This window comes from Dendrobates tinctorius, unplaced genomic scaffold, assembly GCF_039654945.1.
Source record: "Dendrobates tinctorius isolate UK_male_01 unplaced genomic scaffold, ASM3965494v1 ptg000162l, whole genome shotgun sequence".
NCBI classification, from domain to species: Eukaryota; Metazoa; Chordata; class Amphibia; order Anura; family Dendrobatidae; genus Dendrobates; species Dendrobates tinctorius.
The window spans coordinates 21,479,839-21,496,645 of NW_027361829.1; the positions used below are offsets into that span (position 1 = coordinate 21,479,839).

The 16,807-nt window shown below is 45.6% G+C and overlaps 1 non-coding gene and 1 pseudogene across 1 annotated transcript; both read right to left on the reverse strand.

Annotated features, from left to right (window-relative positions):
• Positions 1-3,962: 3,962 nt before the first annotated feature.
• Positions 3,963-4,146, reverse strand: LOC141052799 (U2 spliceosomal RNA). The gene has a single exon (XR_012220894.1). It is a non-coding gene; the product is annotated as a U2 spliceosomal RNA (small nuclear RNA).
• Positions 4,147-7,761: 3,615 nt separating this feature from the next.
• Positions 7,762-8,753, reverse strand: LOC141052616 (uncharacterized; annotated as a pseudogene).
• Positions 8,754-16,807: the final 8,054 nt, after the last annotated feature.

Sequence of the window (16,807 nt, forward strand, 5' to 3'; positions counted from 1 at the left end):
CAGGAACATCATGCGACTGGGGAGAGGTGGGGAAAACAGGAGTGTCACTATGAGCACTCCGACAACCCCAACTCACCACAGACACAGATTTCCAATCCAAAACTGGATTATGGATTTGCAACCAGGGAAACCCCAGAACAATGGTATCATGCAAATTATGCAACACCAAAAATCTGCAATTTTCTTGATGGTCTGGGGTGAGCCGCATTACCACCTGGGTCCAAAACTGAGGTTTATTCTTCGCCAAAGGAGTAGCATCAATACCCCTCAAAGGAATAGGCGTCCGCAGAGGTGTCATAGGAAAACCACAACGTTTAGCAAAATCCAAGTCCATCAGGTTCAGAGCCGCTCCTGAATCCACAAAAGCCTTAGCGGAAAATGTGGACAGGGAGCAGTTCAGAGTAATTGCCAGAAGAAACTTAGGTTGTACACCACCTACAGCAAATGTGTGTGCAAAACGTTTCTCTCGTTTAGGGCAGACAGAAATATGAGAGGCATCTCCACAGAAAAAACACAGCTTATTACGCCTTCTAAACTCCTGACGTTGCGCCCTAGACAAATCTCTATCACATTACATAGGTTCAGACATTTGTTCAACAGATGGCAGCATTTCTCGTGTAATTTTATGTTCACGTAAACGCCGATCAACCTGAATGGCTAATGACATAGAATCGTCAAGATCAGAGGGAACAGGAAATCCCACCATAGTATCTTTTACGGTTTCTGACATATCTTTCCGAAAGAGAGCTGCCAAGGCACCATCATTCCAAGTAGTACGGACCGCCCACTTTTGGAATTTTTGACAGTACAACTCTGCAGAATCCTGACCCTGGCTCAATGCCAACAGGATTTTTTCAGCTTAATCAATAGCATTAGGTTCATCATACAACAACCCCAAGGCTTGAAAAAAATGCGTCCACATTAGTTAGAATAGGATCATCAGGTGTCAAAGAAAACGCCCAATCCTGGGGATCGCCGCGAATCAAAGAGATGACAATTTTAACCTGCTGCGCAGAACTTCCCGATGAGTTAGGCTTCAAGCCAAGAAATAATTTACAATTATTCTTAAAATTCAAAAATTTAGACCGATCCCCAAAAAACACATCAGGAGTAGGGATCTTTGGTTCAGCAGCATGTGAATGAGCAAGATAGGCGGAAATTCCCCGCACTTCAGCAGTGAGCTGCTCTACACGATCAGACAATTGCTTCATCTCCATTAAGAAAAAATTCCTCCTACGGCCCCAGAGAAAAAGAGGAAAAAATATACATACAACAAAAAAAAATTCTGACACTTTTTTTTTTTTTAATTCTTTCCTGCTATTGAGTACCCTAGAATCTGCGGTATGGCTGGTGATTCTGTTATGAATGAGTCACCGGAGGAGGAAAAAACAAAAAGGCAAGCTAAGTCCCGAAAACCGAACAGGTTGGTAACTAGCGGATTGCAGACCCCTGATCCTATTCACAACAACTAACAGTAGCCGTGGAGCATTCCTACGTTGATCCTAGATGCCTCATCACAGCCGGAGAGCTAAATAAGCCTAAAGAAAGGGGAAATCTAAACTGCCCCAGAGCAGACCCCAAAGCGATAGACAGTCCCCAACATGTATTGTCAGTGAAAAAAGATGAAAACACAAACACAGACAGAAAGACAGGCAGAGCAAATGATGGGGCCCAACTAACTAGATAGGACAGGACAGAAAAGATGCTGTCTGCAATCCGCAAAAACTCTACCAAAAATGTCCCAACACGTCTGATAGGAAAAATGGCCCTGAAGTCACTAGACTTCAAAATCCCTATATCAGCACTCCGATATATTCTGAGGAGAGAGCAAAAGAGATTAAACTGATCAGGGACAAAAATGAAAATTCAGCACAGCCCCAGGCTGAACACAAAACTAAGTAAATCAGACAAAATCTCATGGAACAATAGCAGAGCAAAACTTAGTTTTAGAAGACAGGAACTGAACTGGAGGCCAGACCTCTAAGCAGGAGAAAATCACCAGCAACCCTACAGGGCATCAGCTGCCTTATATCCACTCAGAGATTAATGATGTCCAATCGCAATCCACCTGTTCAGGTGGCAGGTCTCTACCATCCAATTCAGCTTCACCACCTCCTTTCACCAGCAGAGGGAGTTCATTGGACACCAAAGGTGAACCAGATAATGAGCTCACAACAGTCCCCTCACCCCCCAATCTTGGTATGCATGGTACTCCCTCATCCCTATCCTGGTATGCATGGTCCCCTCAGCCCCTATCCTGGTATGTATGGTCCCCTCACCCCCTATCCTGGTATGCAGGGTCCTCTCATCCCCCAATCCTGGTATGCATGGTACCCCTCATCCCCCAATCCTGATATGCATGGTCCTCTCACCCACCAATCCTGGTATGCATGGTACTCCCTCATCCCTATCCTGGTATGTATGGTCCCCTCACCCCTATCCTGGTATGCATGGTACCCCTCATCACCCAATCCTGGTATGCATGGTACTCCCTCATCCCTATCCTATTATGCATGGTACTCCTTCATCCCTATCCTGGTATGTATGGTCCCCTCATCCCCCAATCCTGGTATGCATGGTCCTCTCACCCCCCAATCCTGGTATGCATGGTACTCCCTCATCCCTATCCTGGTATGTATGTTCCCCTTACCCCTTATCCTGTTATGAATGGAACCCCTCATCCCCCATCCTGGTATGTATGGTCCCCTCAGCCCCCATCCTGGTATGCATGGTACCCCTCATCCCCCTACCTGGTATGCATTGTACCCCTCTTCCCCCAATCCTGTTATGTATGGCCCCCTCACCCCCCTATCCTGATATGCATGGTCCTCTCACCCCCTCTATCCTGGTATGCATGGTACCTCTCACTCCTATTAATACTACACACATACAAAAAAAGTTTATACTCACCCTCCTTTCCTGTGCTCCAGCGCTGTCACATTCTGCTGGAGGCCGGGGCAGGAGTGCGGCCGGAATCGCGCATGCCCTGCCCATAGCGCTGTCCGGCACCATATTGCTGAAGACACAGTTCAAGTGTGTCTTCAGTAAAAGAGCACCGTATCACTCTATGCGCATGCGCGATTCCGGCCACACTCCTACCTCGGCGCCATAATACTGAAGACACACTGCAAGTGTGTCTTCAGGAAAATGGAGCTGGATCGCGTTATGCGCATGCACGATTCTGACCGCACTCCTCCCCGGTCTCCCGCCCCGAAGAGAAGTGCCGCGTCAACGCTCTTCCCGGTCAGGTAAGTATGTATGGCGTCGGAGATGGCGGTATGCAGTCTATATGGTACTGCCATCTCCGGCGCCATACACACTTCTCACCGCTGGCTGCCTCACTCTGTCCGGAGCCAGACTGCACAGGCGCATTGCGCTTGCGCAGTCTATGAAGGCTTCGGACAGACTGACGCTTACTGCGTTATATTATATATATATTTATATATATATTCAAAATTTAAAAGCAAATTTCAAAATGTAAAAGTTGGCAGGCCACAAGAGGGTGACAATGTTTCAAAATAGCCATCATTGAGTCAGGAATGTGTTAGAAATTGAATAACTTTACTACTCATGGGATACTTGAATTAAGGCGGGAAGTAATGAGGGCAAGGGGCTGCAGGACTTGTAGCAGGTGGGTGTGTAGAAATGAATCTATACAAAGTGAAACACATTACTGCAGCTTATCACACCTGTACCTACCAAGCACCAAAGGCCGAGATAAATTATTATTTAAATTACAGATTGAATACAGTACAATGCTTTCCATATAGAGGTGAATAATATTTGATGTAGCAGAGTTGGTGAAGTTAAATCAAGCCAAAAGAATTTGAAATGTGCAACGTGGACCAAGAAAAAACTAATGCAGAGCAACCAAAGTTGAAAAAAGCATTCAAATATTGCTTTGAAAAGACAACTTGCTTTGGTTTCAATTCAATTCAGTCTGTTTTTGGAAACCCGTTTAGAGAGAGCACACCATCCCCGAAGATACTGCAATGACGGGGCGATACATGGAGTAAATACAGCAAGCTCTTTTTCCATTTCCCTGTTCTAAAAATACATTTAATATATGGTCCCCAGATAGGGGACGTATCAGATATTAAACTGATAAGAACGAGCGTGGTTCCCCCACCCCACACCCCCAACTGTCTGCTGAGGCTCCCTCAGCAGACTGAAGCTGGCTGCTGCCGTGCAGCTGTTAAATGCTCTGGGCTGCCCATTGTGACACTTGATCCAATTGTTCCATTGGCCCATTGTGACACCTGATACAATTGTTCCATTGGCCCATTGTGACACAAAGTGTTCCATGAATAGAATACATTCTAAAACAGTGTTCCATGAATGGAACACATTCTATCTACTGCAGGCAGGCAGTGCACATAGCTGCTACAAGCCACTAGAATACTCTCAGACAGGTGAAAATAGGCCGAACATTCAATTAACACGCTAGATAAATTGTTTCTTTTTTATTGAATTCATATAAATATACATACATAATATATATATATATATATATATATATATATACACATATATACACACACATACACATACACTAGCTGTACTACCCGGCTTCGCCTGGGTTAATAACTGCTGTTAGCAAAATAGAATGTGTTAACAAAAATTTATTCTGCACACAAAAACCACAAAACAAATAGATAGAAATGTAATTATTAAATGGCAAAAACTAAGCCAATAGAAGCATTTCACAACGTATATTTCCATACCAGAAATATTCCACACAGATTTAAATAAATTGGCCAAGTAATGTGAAGTAATCTTCTACTTATTTGAGTGCCTTTTGATAAACGACATTCTTAGTTTTTCCTTCAGGTGCAAAGACGAACAGATTTTTGGCTGTTCCAACTCTTGAACAGGCCACATACAGTTGACCATGAGAAAAGCATGGAGATTGTAAATCGATTCCAGCTACTTTCAAGGACTGTCCCTAAGCCTTGTTGTTGGACATAGCAAATGATAGTTGAATAGGAAACTGGAGGCATTTAAAATCAAAAGGCAAATCAGATGGAATGAGAGGAATTGTTGGAATGAAAACATTTCCTGTGGCACATTCTGTCAAAATGGTTGCCTCAATTACATGTGGAAACAGGTTCTTAATCAAGAGTTTTGTTCCATTACACAGCTTTGATGGATCCAAATTTCTCAATAGCAGAATAGGTGCTCCAGGTTTTAGAAAGAGGTTGTGAGGAGGAAGTCCTTGTGGCTCCAAGGAATTGAGGAACTCAGTTGGATAAAATAATGCTTGAGCAGGATCTATTACTGTATCCACTGACTTGTAAGTTGTGCACACACCTGGAAGAAGATTTAGAATTTCAAGATTGATCTTGTTGATGCTGTCATTTTTGGGAGCTAGAATAGCCCTTTCACACAGCCAGCCAGAATTTTTGAAGTGGAGTTGAATGTTTGTAAAAACCTTTGCTTTCAACTCCTCAAATGGAAGTCACAATGCAACAAAAGTTGCTTGGGAAGGTGATCTGTCCACTTGGGAAGGTGATCTGTCCAGTGGTTGAGTTTACTGGTGCCTTGCCATCTCCAATAGTCAACAGCTGGCTCGAAAACAGTCCAGCAGAAACATTGCCTGTCATGTAGACCCTCATGTTTGTATTCAGTGACATTTTCTTTACTTTTCTCCAAAGGCACGATGCTTTGAGACAGGCATTGAGTTCGTCTGCAGGGGTTGATCTTGGAATAACAGGTAGTGTTTGGCAGAAGTCAGCTGCCAAAACAACAACTACTCCTCCCATGATATATTTGTTGCTATGCAGGTCTTGCACCAGTCTGTCCACTGCTTCCAGAGCCCTTTTGTGTGACATGGTGCATTCATCCCAAATGATGGTACTGCATTTTTGAAGCAATTTGGCCAGTCCTGATCCCTTGGCAATATTACACATAGGGCTGTCACTATGAGACAGGTTAAGTGGTAGTTTGAATGTCAAATGTGCTGTCCTGCCACCTTTTAAAAGCGTAGCTGCAATTCTAGAAGATGCCACTGCAAGTGCAATCTTTTTTTGTTGTCGAAACTTTGCCAGGAGCAAGTTGATTACAAATGTCTTTCCTGTTCACCTGGAGCATCAAGGAAGACAATCCCACCTTTGTTGGTTTCACTGAAACTCAAAATGCAGTTATAGGCGTCCCTTTGATCTGATACCAATATTGGCTCGTTCTGATACACAAATGCTGTCAGTTCATCAATATTGTAGTTTGTTTCTATGAAAATCTCCCTACACATTTGGATGCCTTCAGGATTTCTTATTGGAGCAGGCAAACGAAGCAACTGTAAGGCTTTTCCTGACATTGCTATGCACTGATCTTCAAGGAGCATTAAAGTTTCATTGAACATTTCCTCAGTGAAGTTGATGAGTTGCTGAGGATTTTCCCTTCTAATTTGCATGAGGATGTCCTCACTGAGATCAGTATTGTACTTTGTCCAAATCTCAAGAGGATTTGACGGATGAACAGTGTAGACGCGACCAAGAGTATCAGTTGCTTTCACCCCTGGATAGCCTTCAATATCAAGCCCCCGTTTCCTCCGTTCCAGTGTTTTTCTGGAGGCATTCCAAGTGTAGTACTTTGGTAAATCACAGTAGAGAATTGTTTTTCCAAAAGGGTCTTGTTGACACAGCTCAAAAAATGCCAAGAGGGTGTTCTTAGGTGGTGTTAGGAGCTGCTGCTGCAAGTTTGCTGGGTTAAAGTAAATTCTCTGTCCATTTTCCAAGTGCACACTCAGATGCACAACTGGTGGGTAGCTCTCATGAATGGAGAATCCTAGTATTCTCCAAACAGCTTCATTGCTGCTTATGTACCTGCTGTCATGGACACTCGCGATTGGACACACCGCCTCCAGCATGGCGAATTTATATGACACACGTGACTCTGGAAACACCGCCTCCAGCAAGGCGAATTTAAACAATAAAGGGGGAAACCTGGGAAACAATTACAATGGTGGCCCTGCAATAGGGAATGGGGAAGTGGAGACCTCCTGCACTTCCCTGAGTCAGTGTCTCTACACTCCTAACGTTCCCTAGGCCTGTTCCGCACCTGGCGCCGATCAGGATACCTAATATCCCTAGCTCGCCCTGCACCTAGCCCTTTCTAGTGCAGTGGACGGTGCGGAAACTAATCACACCACTGTACTAAAACACACACAAGGAAAAGTGACAAAACAGGGAAACACCACTTAACTTTGCTCTGTTGCTATTGCTCCTAGCAACAGAGTTCACCACCTGTGCATCTTTTCCTCCGACCGGGTCCAACACCTGGGTGCAGCTTTACAGCAACAACGTCCAGCACCCAAGTGCCACCTTGGAGCAACAGAGTCCCGCACCTAAGTGCAGCTGTCCAGTGACAGAGTCCAGCAACTGAGTGCAGCTTTACACCATAGCTGCCACTCCACCAAGCTTTGCCAGCACTCTTCACTGACACCATAGCTGCCACTCCAGAAATCCCACTGAGCTGCCCAGGACTCTCAACAAGCTCCTTCCTTCCCCAAGGCTTGGTTGCGACAGCAAAATCGCCAACACTGAGTGAGCACAACTGACACACCTTTATTGAGCAATCACACCTGTTTCATAATAACGTGCACTAAAGCAAAGTAACCAGTGTGAAATGACCCTAACGGCCACCGGGGGAAAACTTGAACTGAAACCACCACAGTGCAATGACCCTAATGGCCACCGAGGGCAAAACAAACTCCGAGCACACAGCTCATGGAAAAAAAAAAAGGTTACTTGTGCATTTTATCTGTCATATCCAACCAGGATCATGACACCTGCCCATCTGGAATGCCTCCACTTCATCAATAATAGGTTCATTTTTCTGCAGTTCAAAAACTGCTTGATCACTTCCTTTGTGGACATATTTACAGATATACTTGATTGATTTAACAGAGTGGCAAGATTCGACATTTATGTGGGCCTGGAAGATTTTTTACAGCAAAGGGTTGTAAGGCACTACCCACCTGTTGTCAATTTCTATCTCTTGGAGTGATGATCCAACACCCATTTTCAGCTTTGCTGTCAAACCACCATCCCCTGGCTTTCTTCTTCGGCAGACTGGATATCCATCTTGTCCTGTTTGAGTTTCTTGGACCAGAGATTGTGGGTAATGCTTTGAACACCTGCCATCAATCATACAGGGAGAATTTTTGTTGAGACTCCCACACGGACCATGGATCATGTTTTTTGTAATGGTGTCAAACAACAATGGGTCAATCTGAAGGTCTGGCAATTCGGCACTGATGATATTGTCAATTTTGGTAGGCTGTATTTTTTGCTTCAGCCAGATCAAGATGTGGGCATGAGGAAGGCCTCTTTTTGCGATTCAGCTGAATACATCCAGCACTGCATCTCACCATAAATATGTGATTTTGTGATGAGATTAGTCATTTTTGAAAGTTTCTCTTTGAAAACCTGAGCAATAAGGTCATGGCGATTCACAGTTTTTTGGCCCGGCAACAGGTGCCCTCCAATTTCCTCCCAGGCAGGATTGCAAGTAAAGGTGATGAAAAGATCTGAACGGCCATACTTTCTCACATAAGTCATTGCATCCTGTGTGTATTCATGCATGTGTCGTGGGCTTCTAGTGACAGTTGATGGAAGAATAACCATTTTCCCCAACTCTTTTGGATCAGCATCATTTGCAACAGCATCTCTAAGGTGAATATATTCTTCTGCCCTGAGCTTCTTTTGATTTAGTCGGATATATAATAGACGTTCACTCTCAATCTTTGCATACATGTCAACAATAAATTGGTGAAAGAGATGTTTGCATTTTAAGATGTGATTTTCCACTGCAAATCTTGTCATGATCCTATATGCATAGAAGTCCATGGCAGACACTATTTATCCTGAATGGTTGCCTGTTGTAGGATCTGTCTTAGGTATTCCAAAGTGATAGCCATCCTGTCCCTGCCAAAAGATGATTGGATATTGCAGTGCATCATAGGACCTGTGAGTTTCTGCTACTCGTTGCAAACTATTGTTCCTTTTCTGAAGCACAATGTCACGACTTTGAAAATCATTACCTACAATCAAGATGGCAACCTCATCAAATGTGGTAGCATTGAAACGTCGCTGATGTTCACCTTGTGTTTTGTCAGCTTGAATGACAACCTTGTAATCGTCATTTCGCATGCATTCAAGTGCAGTCTTAAAAAGTTGAACATATGGATTGTTGGAGTGAAGGAACTGCTGCAAAATAGTGACAATATCAAGGTGAGTGTTAGGAATTAAAGAGCATCTCTGCTGAGCCTCTGCTTCTGCATTTCCCATGAAGAAGACTTGAATGAAATTGAGGTTCTTCTCCTTGTAATGGAGCAGTGAGCCAATTGAGTGGTAAACCTGTCCTTGAACTTTAAATGTCAGCATAAATCCTGTTGTAAACATTTATTTTGTTGCCCCAAATGATGTCATTTGGAAGCAGGAGTGGTACTTCCTGATGTTGTCCAAGAAATGCTTTGATATTGTACTGGTACCTGTCATTAGAGACTTTAGGGGATCTGTTGAGGTGACAGGAGAGGTGGAAGTTTTATCTTGCCATTTGCACAGCATAAACCTGGCGGTTCATCTTTCCATTTCAGGGCACTGCAGTACTTGCAGACCACATCCATTTTTCCTATCTGAACTTTAGGATTATCCTGATAGTTTACGTATGACTGGTAACAAAAGGCAGCATGTTTCAAATCTCCAACCATTTCCTGTGCCCTGGTGGAAGAAATAGCAATTCTCTTAGTGGCAAGTGGGCCTTCTCTTGTCACGCTCAGGGTGACAAAAGTTAGAGACAGCATGACTGACAGATACCCAGTGGCCCCAAACCCTGATAGTAAGTATAAAGTGGCTCCTTACCCACAATGTTGCCAGGCAGGAGCGCAGCGTTGGTGAGGGGAATCCTGCTTCAGGACCTGCAGGGGGAGGAGCGACAGAAGCGCTCGATGCTTGCAGGACCTGTTTACATGTGACCGCGCATCAGAGGGGTGGCCAGAGCTCACCGCCGGGCTACAGCAGCGCCAGTCACAGTGCTGTTGAAGGAGCAGCATTAATTAAATAGTGGTAGTCAGACGAACCGAGGGTCATACACGGGGCAGGCAGTACAGTACAGAAACGGATACCAGAGGAGGGTCAAACGTAGCAGGTCATACAAAGGACGACAGCAAAGGTAGAAGAGGGGTGATCTCAGGGAGGTCAATACGAAGCCAGGGGATCATACACAGGACGGCAGCAAAGGTACAGAATCGGAATTCAAGAGACGTTAACCGTGGCCAAACCAGATCAAACACCAAACAAGCATACAGGGACAGGTGAGAAGCACAAACGGAACAGGGTCGGGCACACTCAAACTAGGAGTATAAATGACAGGGGACGGCTCTCCCCTGAAGCTATAAAAACCCTCCCCAGATCCAAAGAGAGGCTCTCCACATTAACTCCTACACCACCTACCCTGAACTCTAAATAAACCATGACAGTACCCCTCCCTTAATGGGGGCCTCAGGACCCCCAGGTCTCTCCGGATATCGAGCATGGTACGCTCTAACAAGGTGATCCGCGTGCACCAACCTGGCCGGTACCCACAACCGATCCTCCGGACCATACCCCTTCCAATGTACGAGATATTGCAGTGAACCACAAACCCATCGGGACTGCACAATGTTTTGTACTTCAAATTCCATATGACTGTCCACCAGCACTGGAGATGGTAGAGACGCAGGTTCCTCTACCACTGAGCCTACAGGTTTGAGTAAGGACCTATGGAAAACATTATGCAGTTTCTAGGATGAGGGGAGGAGTAAGCAATAGGCCACTGGGTTAATCACTTCAGTTATCACATAAGGGCCAATAAATTTGGGCCCCAACTTGGCAGAGGGCAACTTTAAACTTATGTTTCGCGTAGAGCGCCACATCTTATCCCCACATTGTAGTGTCTGACCCGGGCCCCTCTTATTATCTGCAAAATGTTTATATTTCCCTTGTGCTTTGAAAATGTTTGCACGAACCTTAGACCATAGATCACTTATCCAGCTGACAGAGTCCTCAGCCCCCAAACAGTTTGAATCCAGGTGTGAAAACTCACCAAAGTGATGGTTCAATCCGTAATTAATAAAAAACGGTGACCTACCAGTGGATTGGTTTATTTGGTTGTTGAAAGAGAATTCCGCCAATGGCAAGGCATCGCACCAGTCATCCTGCAACGTAGAAGTCAAACACCGGAGGATCTGTTCAAGTGACTGATTGGTGAGCTCTGTTTGTCCATTACTCTCTGGGTGGTAAGCTGAGGAGAAAGATAGAGATACCCCCAACTTCCTGCAAAAAGCCTGCCAAAATTTTGCTACAAATTGTGTCCCCCTATCAGATACAATGTTAGTAGGTACAACATGGAGGAGAACAATTTGGGAAAGGAAGTGTTTCGAAAGAACCTCTGCTGACGGTAACTTTGTTGAGTTCTCGGAAGTCGAGGCAGGGACACAGGCCACCATCTTTCTTTTTAACAAAGAAAAACCCCGCTGCTACTGGGGAAACTGAAGGTCTTATATGCCCTTTACGGAGACTTTCCATTATGTATTCCTTCATCGCCAGACGCTCAGGTCCTGACAAATTAAATAAACACGCTTTGGGCAATTTGGCCCCAGGGATCAGATCAATTGCGCAGTCGAATGGCCTATGTAGGGGTAATGCCTCGGCCTCGCATTCGGAGAACACGTCCTCAAAGTCCTTAAGGTACTCCGGAATACCCTCCAGACCAACAGAAGACTCGTAGATAGGCTTTGCGGGTGTAACATAGAAAACAGGTTTATAGGAACAGTCAATACATTTAGGCCCCCACTTAATCTCCCTTTTCTCCCAATCAATAACTGGGTTGTGCCATTGAAGCCACGGAATGCCCAATACCAGCCCTGCGGGCAGGTTGTCCATGACAAAACATTTCATGTCCTCAACATGGGAGGAACCAACATGCAAAACAAAACTGTTAGTAACATAATGAATCCCCAAACGGGTGAGGGGGGGAAGAGTCAATGGCCATGATTTTCAGAGGGGTCTCCAACCTGACTGTCCCTATCTTGACCCTGGAGACGGTACTGGAGCTGACCAAATTAAGTGATGAACCGCAGTCCACCAAGGCTGTAGAAACAAAATGATAATTGTCTACCACCATTTTGACTTTAAGCAGAAATTTAGGGCATGAGGAAAAAAGTACCTGGAGGTCTGGGCAGCCTCCTCGATCACTACCCAGACCTAGTAGTTTCCCGTCGACATGGAAAATGCTGGACATGATGGACAATCTCTCCTCCAATGTCCTGATTCCCCACAGTAAAAGCATGTTGCTTTTCTCGGCGGAGTTTCCTCTCTTTCTCTCTGACCGAGGTAGCGCCAATTTCCATGGGCACAGGACTAGCCTCCACCTCTTTGATGCCAGAAAACAAGGACGTTTCAGAGTGCATAACCCCTCTTGCTCTCAGCCGGCGATCCATCCGCACGGCCTGGGTCATGACTTCCTCCAGGGTGTCAGGAGGTGGATGCAGGGCCAGAGCATCCTGAAGGCGTTCCGACAGGCCTCTAAGAAATAGTCCCCAGAGAGCGGCATCATCCCAGGAGACTTCTGCTGACCACCGTCGGAACTCTGAGCAGAACCACTCCGCTGAGTGCCGACCCTGACGTGCACTCATCACCATGTCCTCAGCCAAGCGAGCCCTGTCGGGTTCGTCATAAATGCGGCCCAAGGCCTCAAAAAATGCATCCACAGTTATACGTTCTGGGGCTGTAGAGGCTAGAGAAAACGCCCAGGCTTGTGGGGCACCCTGAAGTAGGGAAATAATCACCGCCACCCTTTGAAATTCTCCTCCAGAAGAGTGGGGTCTCAGGGAAAAGAACAATTTACACCCTTCCCTGAAAGCCCTGAACTCCCTTTGGTCTCCGGAAAAAGAGTCCGGCAGTTTAACCGGAGATTCTGGGGAAGTAAGGGACACATCCCTGTTCTCGGAACCGATAGCCCATTGTACAGTATTTACCAGCTGTTGCTGGGTGTGGGCCATAGAGCGCTGTTCCACATTTAATTTCTGGAACATCTGTGACAACTGTTTTACCTGCTCTGATAGTGCCTGCATGGGGTCCATGACGTCAGCGGTACCTCTCACACTCACACACCTTTCCTTCAGGGGGAGAGGAAGAGAACTGTAGTGGTCGTTTATCATGTCATGCTCAGGGTGACAAAAGTTAGAGACAGCGTGACTGACAGATACCCAGCGTCACCAAACCCAGATAGTAAGTATAAAGCGGCTCCTTACACACAATGTTGCCAGGCAGGAGCACAGCGTTGGTGAGGGGAATCCTGCTCCAGGACATGCAGGGGGAGGAGCAACAGAGAAGCGCTCGATGCCCGCAGGACCTGTTACCACATGACCACGCATCAGAGGGGTGGGAAGAGATCACCGCCGGACTAAAGCAGCACCGGTCACAGTGTTGTTGAAGGAGCAGCGATAAATAAATAGCGGTAGTCAGACGAACCGAGGGTCATACACGGGGCAGAAAGTACTGTACAGAAACGGATACCAGAGGAGGGTCAAACGTAGCAGGAGGTCATACACAGGATGGCAGCAAAGGTAGAAGAGGGGTGATCACAGGGAGGTCAATACGAGACCAGGGGGTCATACACAGGATGGCAGCAAAGATACAGAATCAGAATCCAAGAGACGTTAACCGTGGCCAAACCGGATCAAACACCAAACAAGCATACAGGGACAGGCGAGAAGCACAAACGGAGCAGGGTCAGGCACACTCAAACTAGGAGTATAAACGACAGGGGACGGCACTCCCCTGAAGCTATAAAAACCCTCCCCAGATCCAAAGAGAGGCTCAGGCGGGTGTCCTTTAGGTGCCATGGCGGCGGCCTTTTCAAACTTCTGCACAGAACCTGGTACGTACGCTCTCCTGTTTGCCCGCACTGACCAGGGCCACAGACGAGCGCAAGAACGAACGAGGGCTGCCCTCACGTGGGCCGCAGTGGCCCTGGTCAGCACCTGCACCAAGAGAGCATGTGTACCAGGGCCTGTACAGAAGATTTAAAGGGCCAGTTGCCCATTTTGTAGGACCCACTTTATCTGACTGCAGGGTGGCTGCTGCCTTCTGTCTCCCTGCCGCCTGAGGCCAAATGGTCAACTGGCCTCATTATAGGTGTTCCCCTGACTATATGGAGGACTATGGGGGATGGGGGTGCATTATACAATATGGAGGACTGTGGGATGCATTTTACTATATTGAACACTATGGGGTGTGTAATATACTGCATGGAGGTGAAGCGAGGCTCATCCTTTGCCGTGTCCATGGCACAGCAGCGGACACACAGCCCTGGCAGCCATTAGCAGACACAGGCAGCTGTATTGTGGATGTCGGAAAGCGGAGCTACATACTGGACAGGTGCCCAGTCAGAGACGGGGGTGATACTTAATAGAACAGGCAGTGGGCAGCATGCCACATGCTGGGAGTTGTAGTGCTGATCAGTAGGAGAATCTCTGGGTACAGATCCCACAAACTGGATAGAGCAGCAGCAGTGCTCCATTACTGCTTATAGGCAGGAGTCCAGGATGAGGACTCCACATCTGCACTGCAGACATGACACTGCACTGTGCCCGGCTCACACCATGTGTGACCGTGGGAATGGATGGGGCAGAGCAGCATCTCGGACACTGAGGGGGCTATCCACATACCCGAGGGGCGCCCAGCATGGGAGGGGCGGCACGTACCAGAGACCTAGGCACAAGGCTCTTTTTTGGCTGCACAAACTTCACTGTAACTCGAGCATTAGCTGGAGAGGAGCGACTACAGGACCTGTGAAGATGTCACAGTCATGTGACTGGTCATGTGAGGGGAGGGGTGATGCGGGTTGGAGTGTGCTGTGCTGCATGAGGGAATTGTATAGTGATAGGTGTGAGGACGCACAGGGCAGAGCAGCCAGATTCAGCTATGGCTGGGAGCGCTAGTTCTCCCTGTACACAGCCTCTGTTGCATGGCACGTTATCTGACTGCAGGGGGCGGCGCTGCACTGCCACCCCCTCTCTTCAGGGATGGCTCAAATTGCCTCATTATAGATGCGGCCCTGCTCACGATTTAATTAAGGACTGTTAGGAGGGTGACCTTAAAACTCCAGGAGACTCTGTGATGGAAAATGTACTGAGACTAGGAGAAAGAACACAGAAACTGAGAGATCTGGATCATAAGAATGTTTCCCAGGTCTGAATGAACCAGGAGGTTTGGGTGTCAGTTCTTATGTTGCAGAACAAATTACAAGCTGCATGGGAGGGAGGTATCCTCTATCTAATTGTTTTAACCCCTTCACCCCGAAGCCTGTTTTCACCTTCCTGACCAGGCCAATTTTTACAATTCTGACCAGTGTCACTTTATGAGGTAATAACTCTAGAACGCTTCAACGGATCCTGGTGATTCTGAGAATGTTTTCTAGTGACATATTGTACTTTATGATAGTGGTGAAATTTCTTTAATATGACTTGCATTTATTAGTTAAAAAAACAGAAATTTCGCAAAAATTTCGCAATTTTCAAACTTTTAATTTTATGCCCTTAAGTCAGAGCGTCATATGGCACAAAATAGTTAATAAATAACATTTCCCACATGTCTACTTTACATCAGCACAGTTTTAGAAATATCATTTTTTTGTTAGGAAGTTCTAAGGGTTAAAATTTGACCAGCGATTTCTCATTTTTGCAACAAAACTTGCAAAATAATTTTTTTAGGGACCACCTCACATTTGAAGTGACTTTGAGGGGCCTATATGACAGAAAATGTCTAAAAATGACACCATTCTAAAAACTGCACCCCTCAAGGTACTCAAAACCACATTCAAGAAGTTTATTAACCCTTCAGGTGTTTCACAGGATTTTTTGGAATGTTGAAGAAAAAAAATTTAAACATTTACTTTTCTTTCACAAAAATGTTCCTTTAGGCCTATTTTTTTTTTTTACTTTCGCAAGGTTAACAGGACAAAATGGACCATACATTTTGTTGTGAAATTTCTCCTGAACATGCCAATACCCCATAGTTGAGGGAAATTGCGTGCACAGCAGGGCTCGGAAGGGAAGGATCGCCATTTCACTTTTTGAATGTAAAATTTGCTGGCATAATTAGCAGTCGCCATGTCGTGTTTAGAGAGCCCCTGATGTGCCGAAACAGGGGAAACCCCCAACAAGTGACACCATTTTGGATACTATACCCCTTAGGAAAATTATCTTGATGTGTATTGAACACCTCGATGCCTCAGGTGCTTCACAGAAGTTTATAATATTAAGTCATGAAAATAAAAAAATCACATTTTTCCCAGATAAATCTTTTTTAGCTCCAAATTTTCCATTTTCATAAGGGTAATAAGAGAAATTGCACCATACAATTTGTTGTGCTATTTTTCCTGAGAGCAAAGATACCCAATGTGTGGAGTAAAACAACTGTTTGGGTGCACAGCAGGATTTGGAAGGAAAGGAGCGCCATTTGACTTTTTGAATGTAAAATATCCTGGAATAATTAGCGGTTGCCATGTCGCGTTTGGAGAGGTCCTGATGTGCCTAAACAGTAGAAACCCCCACAAGTGACACCATTTTGGAATTTTGACCCCTTATGAAACTTATCTAAATGTGTATTGAGCACCTTGAACCCCCAGGTGCTTCACAGAAGTTTATAATGTAGAGCCATGGAAATAAAAAAAAAAAATCACACTTTTTTCAAAATAAATCTTTTTTAGCTCCATATTTTGCATTTTGATTAGGGTAAACTGACAGATTGCTCCATACAGTTTG